The 6,000-nt window shown below is 53.3% G+C and overlaps 1 non-coding gene across 1 annotated transcript; it reads left to right on the top strand.

The window, feature by feature from the left end:
- The first annotated feature begins 2,287 nt into the window (after window positions 1-2,287).
- LOC114807063 lies at window positions 2,288-2,425 on the top strand. The gene has a single exon (XR_003755116.1). It is a non-coding gene; the product is annotated as a small nucleolar RNA SNORA7 (small nucleolar RNA).
- Window positions 2,426-6,000: the final 3,575 nt, after the last annotated feature.

Raw genomic sequence — 6,000 nt, 5'->3', positions numbered from 1 at the left:
TTCCCTGTTCTTGCTCCCAGCTCCGGGCTCCTACTGTGTTCCCCTACTTCAAGGGGACAGGGTAGGAGAGAGAAAAAAGCCATATGCAGCACCCACCTGTGGAGGGGGGAGGAGAGGAAGATCAAGAGCATAAATTTGATGTGGGCAGGGAATGAGTGTGTCTACCAACTCTGTTGTATTGTCCTCTCCCAAGCACTTAGTACTGTGCTCCGCAGCACAGAATGGTAAGGGCTCAATTGATACCACTGAGGAGGATGATGATTAAGACAGGGTCCATCCCCTTTAGGCTCTACCAGTCAGATGGGGAAGACAGATACATGGGAAAGACCCTGTAGAAAGAGCCCTGTCCCTCTCTGAGAGTCGGCAGACCCGTGGTTCCAGGCATGGCTCTGCCCCGGGGCCCGCTGTGTGTGACCTTGGGCAAGTTATTGAACCTCGCTGGGTCTCAGTGTCCTCACCTGGAAAATGGGATGAGAGAGATGGTGAGCTCTGTTTGGGGTGGGGAGTGTGTCCGATCTTATCATCTAGGTTCTGCCCTAGTGCTTAGCCTAGAGTAAGTGCTTAATAAATGTCATAATAATTACATGGAACATTTATGCTTCATCAGAAGCCCTGACCTAGATATATACACCGAAGAGTTCTTCTCCAGAGGGAAGTTCCAAGGGGTGACTCGGATGGTTTGAGTGACTACAGTCAGGTGGGGTTAATCTGGGAAGGCTTCCTGGAGAAGGTGGATTTTGGTAGTTAGTAGAAGGAAAAAGAATCCCACACATGGGTGGAGAGGTGGTGACTGGGAGATTCCAGATCTGCCTGACCTAGCTTGAGCTGCTGCTCCTTCCACTGGCAACTCCTGGACCACCACTTTTGGTTTGTGTGCTGAGTGGGGGACAAGACCTTTTTGCTTTTGCCTTGAATTGGGTAGGGCTTTGATTTTTCCAAGGTGCTTTCACATCAGTGGATATATCCCAGTTGCCAGGGAGGCAGTGGAAAGAGCCATCGGTCTGGGAATCAGAAGAGTTGGATTCTAGTCCCAGCTTGGCAACTCATCTGCTACACGACCTTGAGCAATTGACTTAACCTCTCGGGGTCTCAGTTCCCTCCTCTTTGAAATGGGGATATGATAGCACCAGTCTCTCCTATCTCACAGGGATATTGTGCAGCTACAATGAGATGATTGAGGTGAAAGCACTTTGGGAAAATCAAAGGGCTGTACAGGCTCAAGGTGTTATTATCTGTACAATATCCCTGGGAGGTAAGAAGAGTCGGGTATTATTATCCCCATTTTCAGGGTGCTGGGAGGAAGTTTGGTTCTTGAGAAGAGTCAACAAACCAGTCAACGAGGTTATTAAGAGTCACGGGGGTATAGCGCTGTTCTGGGCACTCGGGCTCCATGTTAGAAAACAAACCCAGCCCTTGCCCTCAGGGAGTTAACTGTCTAATAGAAGAGACAAGTTACCCAGACAATCAGCAGTTAGATTCAGAAATGGAAAGAATAAGTAGAAGGAGAAAATAATAATAATATTAATAATAATAGTTGAGCACTTACTATGTTCTAAGCACTGTACTAAGCTCTGGGGTAGATACAAGAAAACCAGGTCCCACATGGGGCTAACAGCCTAAGAAGGAGAGGGACCAGGTATTGAATCCCTATTTTGCAGATCAGGGAACTGAGGCACAGAGAAGTTAAGTGACTTGTCAGATCACCGACAAGTGGGAGATCCGGAATTAGAACCCAGGTCCTCTGACTCCCAAGTAGAAAAGTGGGTCATACACTTTGCTGGAGGATTAGAGAGTGGTTTGAAGCTAATCAGGGAAGAATTTGGAGGAGGAGGAAGAGAAGGAGGAGGAAAGGGAAGAGGAAGAGAAGGAGGAAGGGGAGGAGAAGAAAGAGGAGGAAGAGGAAGAGAAAGAGGAAGAGAAGGAGGAGAGGAGGCAGTTTTTAGATGAAATTTAAAAGAGGGAGGGGGTAGATCCAGGATTGTTATAACCACTGGACAAAAGAAACAACTTCCTCAGGCCTGTCCCCCTTCAGGGGAGCTCACATTGTTCATCAGGACAGCACCTTTCCCCTCTGCCTCCCCCCGTCTCCTTTGGTGCCACTGGGTGCCTCAGTTTCCTTACCTGTAAAATGGGGATGCAATACCTGTTCTCCCTCTCTCTTAGACTGTGAGCCCCACGTGGAACAGACACTGTGTCAGACCGGATTATCTTGTATCCATCCCAGAGCTAGGTGCCATGCTTGGGGCACTGAAAGCACTTAACAAATTTATTACTATCATTATCATTATTCCTCTCAGCATCGCACCTGGAGAGTTTCCAGTACTCTACCAGCCTCAACTTTGGGAGGGAGAGTCAAGCAGAGGCATATCCATTCCATTCCTAGCTTGGGCAGTGGCTATAGAGTGGAAGGCAATCGGCTACAAGTCAAAACTCCCCTGTGCTGGGCAGCAGCGGCACGGGAGAGAGTCGAGGGCGGAGACTCAGGTTTATTGCGCGGAAGGAGGCGATGGTAAACCGCTTCCATATTTTTACCAAGAAAACACTATGGATCCACTACCAGAACGATTGCAGAGGGAAGTGGGGCGTTCTGGGAGAGATGCGCCCATGGTCGCTTTGGGTCGGACACGACGCGACGGCATAAGACAACAACGATCATCATTATTATCAGTGTTATCATTATTAGAGATAGCATGTGCCCCAAAGGACGACTGCACTGCCCTTGGAAGGGCAGGAGAGGGTGAACTTTGGCTTGGAGTTCTCCCCACATGCTCGGCAGAGCCTTGACCTGACCTGAGGACACTGAAAGTAGAAGAGAAGTGTTTTAACTGAAAGGAGACCCCATCATCTGATGCCACCGGAAGGCCTCCTGGAGGGGTACCCCCTCCCCTCCCCACCCTCACCCCCCCCCCCCGGACTCCCCTGGCCCTGAGGACCAAGCAGAGCAACAAAGAGCAATCTAGATGGAAATCCCAAGGTTTGGCCTTCACATTGCCCCCCGAGAAGATCAGCTCAGGCAGCTGGGGCTCATGTTAGCTGCAGCATGGGCCTACCCCTTTGCCTGGGACATCGGAACTGGGCCATTTGGTCAACATTTCCCAGCCATCTATAAAACTCAAAATAATCCCTGCTCCCCCCGGTCTCTCCCCCATCTCCAGCTGGCTCAAAGCTGCTGTTACTGTTTTAAACTCTTGCCAAGTCCACCGTGGTTTGGGGAGTGGCCTTGGCTGCTTGGGGAAAGCCAAACCAGGAGGGGAGAGGGAGTCTGGTTGCGGCTCCGCTCCCGGGGAGGCGGGTGGGGGGGGAGGCGGGTGGGAGATCAGCATCCCAATGAGATGCCTCAGCCAAATGGGGTTCCAGGGCCTTCCTGGAAGTGAGGGCTGAGCTTGGGCCTCGGAGGCAGGCTGCCCGGGGACCTGAATGGTTCAGGGCTGGGTCCCTCCTGACCTTCCAGCCAACTGCTTTTTATTCCTCTTCCTTCTTCTTCTCCTTCTTCTTCTTCTTCTCCTCCTCCTCCTCCTCCTCCTCCCTCCTGCTCAGGTAGCCTCCAGGTCCCGCTTTAGCAGGAGCCACTGTGGCCCTAGGTTGCCCAGAGTCAGCTGCCTCCTCAACACCAACAGGCATGAATAGCGAAGGAAAAAATGTCAGATGTTTCCTGTCGGGTCGTTTTACAGCTCCCCAAAGGGCGGATTGCACCACAGACTCAGGATCGCGCAGAACTGGCCGCAGTGGTGGTGCTGGTGGTGGGGGAGAGAGGGGGAGAGAGAGAGAGAGAGAGAGAGAGAGAGGGAGAGAGAGAAGGAGCCCTGGAAGGCCTTCTCGGACCCCGTCTGCAAACCTCATCAAAACGAACTCCTGAAAGGAAACAGTCAAGCCACGAACCAGCCCGTTCTCCACTGCCAAAGCATGTCTCAGTCCTGTCTCCAGTCCCTCAGATCCCTCCAAAAGGGACGGGTGCCCATGAACTGTCAGAGTTGGTATGGGGCACCATCCGGAGAAGGTGAGGGTCTGGGTCCTGGGGGATAGAGGCAAGGTGGTTGGGGGGAGTTCTGCGGGGAATGGATCACACATTTCCCTGGGAGCCCAGGTGTTGCCCCTCTACCCAGTTTCATCTGCAAAGTGGGTCTGAACGGGAGCTCCGTCTCTGGATCTTTATTCATGGGGACCTAGCCTGGCCTCCATTGGACTCGCCCAGGGACGAGGCCTTCTGGCTAGGGTTGGCTAGAAGGGTATATGCTGTCTCTCCCTCACTGAATAAGAGCATCTCCCACAGCATCCCCCCACACTTCCAAGCATGGCATGCTCAGGAGGCAGCCCCCTAGGCAGCCCAGTGCTGGGTATGGTTTTTTTTTGGGGGGGGGTGTCTCTCACCCCCTTTGGAGAGCATCATTTCTGTAAACATACATCCCCTTTCCTGGCACCTTCTGAGTCCCGCCCACCCCTCGTGGGGCACAACTCACCAGTGGCATTTCCCCAAGAGGGATCTCTGGGCCACCACTGGCCATGCCTGGGCAGGAAGCACCTTGCATTGGCCAGGGGCAGCATCGGCATTGGGCTTGCCCAGGTGCCACAGACCACACCCCAGGTCCACGCCCCGAGACCTGTAGAGACTGCTCCCCACCATGGGAAGCCACCGAACCCACTGAGCTGAGCCGGGCCCTGCCCCTTGCTCCTCCCTCCCACCCCATAGCTCCTACACTGTCTTTGTTCCCGAAGCCTCAGTTTGGGTCAGACACCTAAGAGGGCAACAGGAACCACAAGCAAGGAGTTGATGATGATGATAATGATGGTATTTGTTAAGCACTTACTATGTGACAGGCACTGTACTAAGCACTGGGGTGGATACAAGCAAATCGAGGTGGGGACAGTCCCTGTCCCACGTGGGGCTCACAGTTTCAACCCCCATTTTACAGATGAGAGGACTGAGGCCCAGAGAAGTGAAGTGACTTGCCCAAGGTCACCCAGCAGATGGGTGACAGAGATGGGATGGCGCACTGGCAACCCACGCGGTCCCCACACCCTCACTGGGAACTTGTCCCTTCTCTGGCAGGGAGGCTTCGAGACCACCCGATGGTGCCCCTCCCTTGCCCGACAGTGCACACGTGCGTGTGCGTATGTGCATGCACACGTCTACGTGCAAGCACACCACCCTGTCTGGTGGTATTTTAGCTGCGGTGGAACAGCGGTTTTGCAGAGAATTTGAGCTCCCTGAGCAGAGGAGCAGCAGGTGAAGGTCGAGTCCAAGGAAAACAGGGACAGGGATGTGACCTCACCTGGCAGGGGACCCTCCGTGCTCACTCACCTCTCAGGGTTGCCACGGAACTTGGGAGATTTTTCTCCCTTGGAACCCGTCCCACCGCCTCCCGACCCCCGACCCCGGGAAACCCCAAGGGACCAGGCAGGAGAAGCCCCCCCTCTGAACTGAAACCGTTTAAGAGCAGGAAAGCAGGGCTTCCTGGCCATCACTCTGCTGCCCTGGTCCCTCCCCTCCTCCTCCTCTTCCCCACCTTGAAGGGCTCTGGCTTCTGGCTCTGCCCAGCCCACTGCTCTGCTCCACCGCGGGACGGTCTGCTCTGGCGGGGCAGGACTTTGACTGCCTTCTCCCTTCCAAGTCAAACTCAAGACTCCCCCTTTTTCAGTTGGCTGAGTTGTTCTGCATGTCCCTTCTTTCTTGTTCTACAAATTCCCACCACCCCCCACTCCCGCGCCAGTCGGCAAAATCCCCGGCCTTGGATGATATTAATAATCCTCTGTAGAGTGTAGAGTGCTTTTTTCTCTTCCACGTAATAATAATAATGATAGTAATTGTGATATCTGTTATCTGATATCTGATATCTGTTGAAGCAGCATGGCTCAGTGGAAAGAGCACGGGCTTTGGAGTCAGAGGTCATGAGTTCGAATCCCAGCTCTGCCACTTGTCAGCTGTGTGACTGTGGGCAAGTCACTTAACTTCTCTGTGCCTCAGTTACCTCATCTGTAAAATGGGGATTAAGACTGTGAGCC

The sequence above is a fragment of the Ornithorhynchus anatinus genome, chromosome X1 (genome assembly GCF_004115215.2).
Source record: "Ornithorhynchus anatinus isolate Pmale09 chromosome X1, mOrnAna1.pri.v4, whole genome shotgun sequence".
Taxonomy (NCBI): Eukaryota; Metazoa; Chordata; class Mammalia; order Monotremata; family Ornithorhynchidae; genus Ornithorhynchus; species Ornithorhynchus anatinus.
This window is presented reverse-complemented; position numbering and strand designations above follow the sequence as displayed.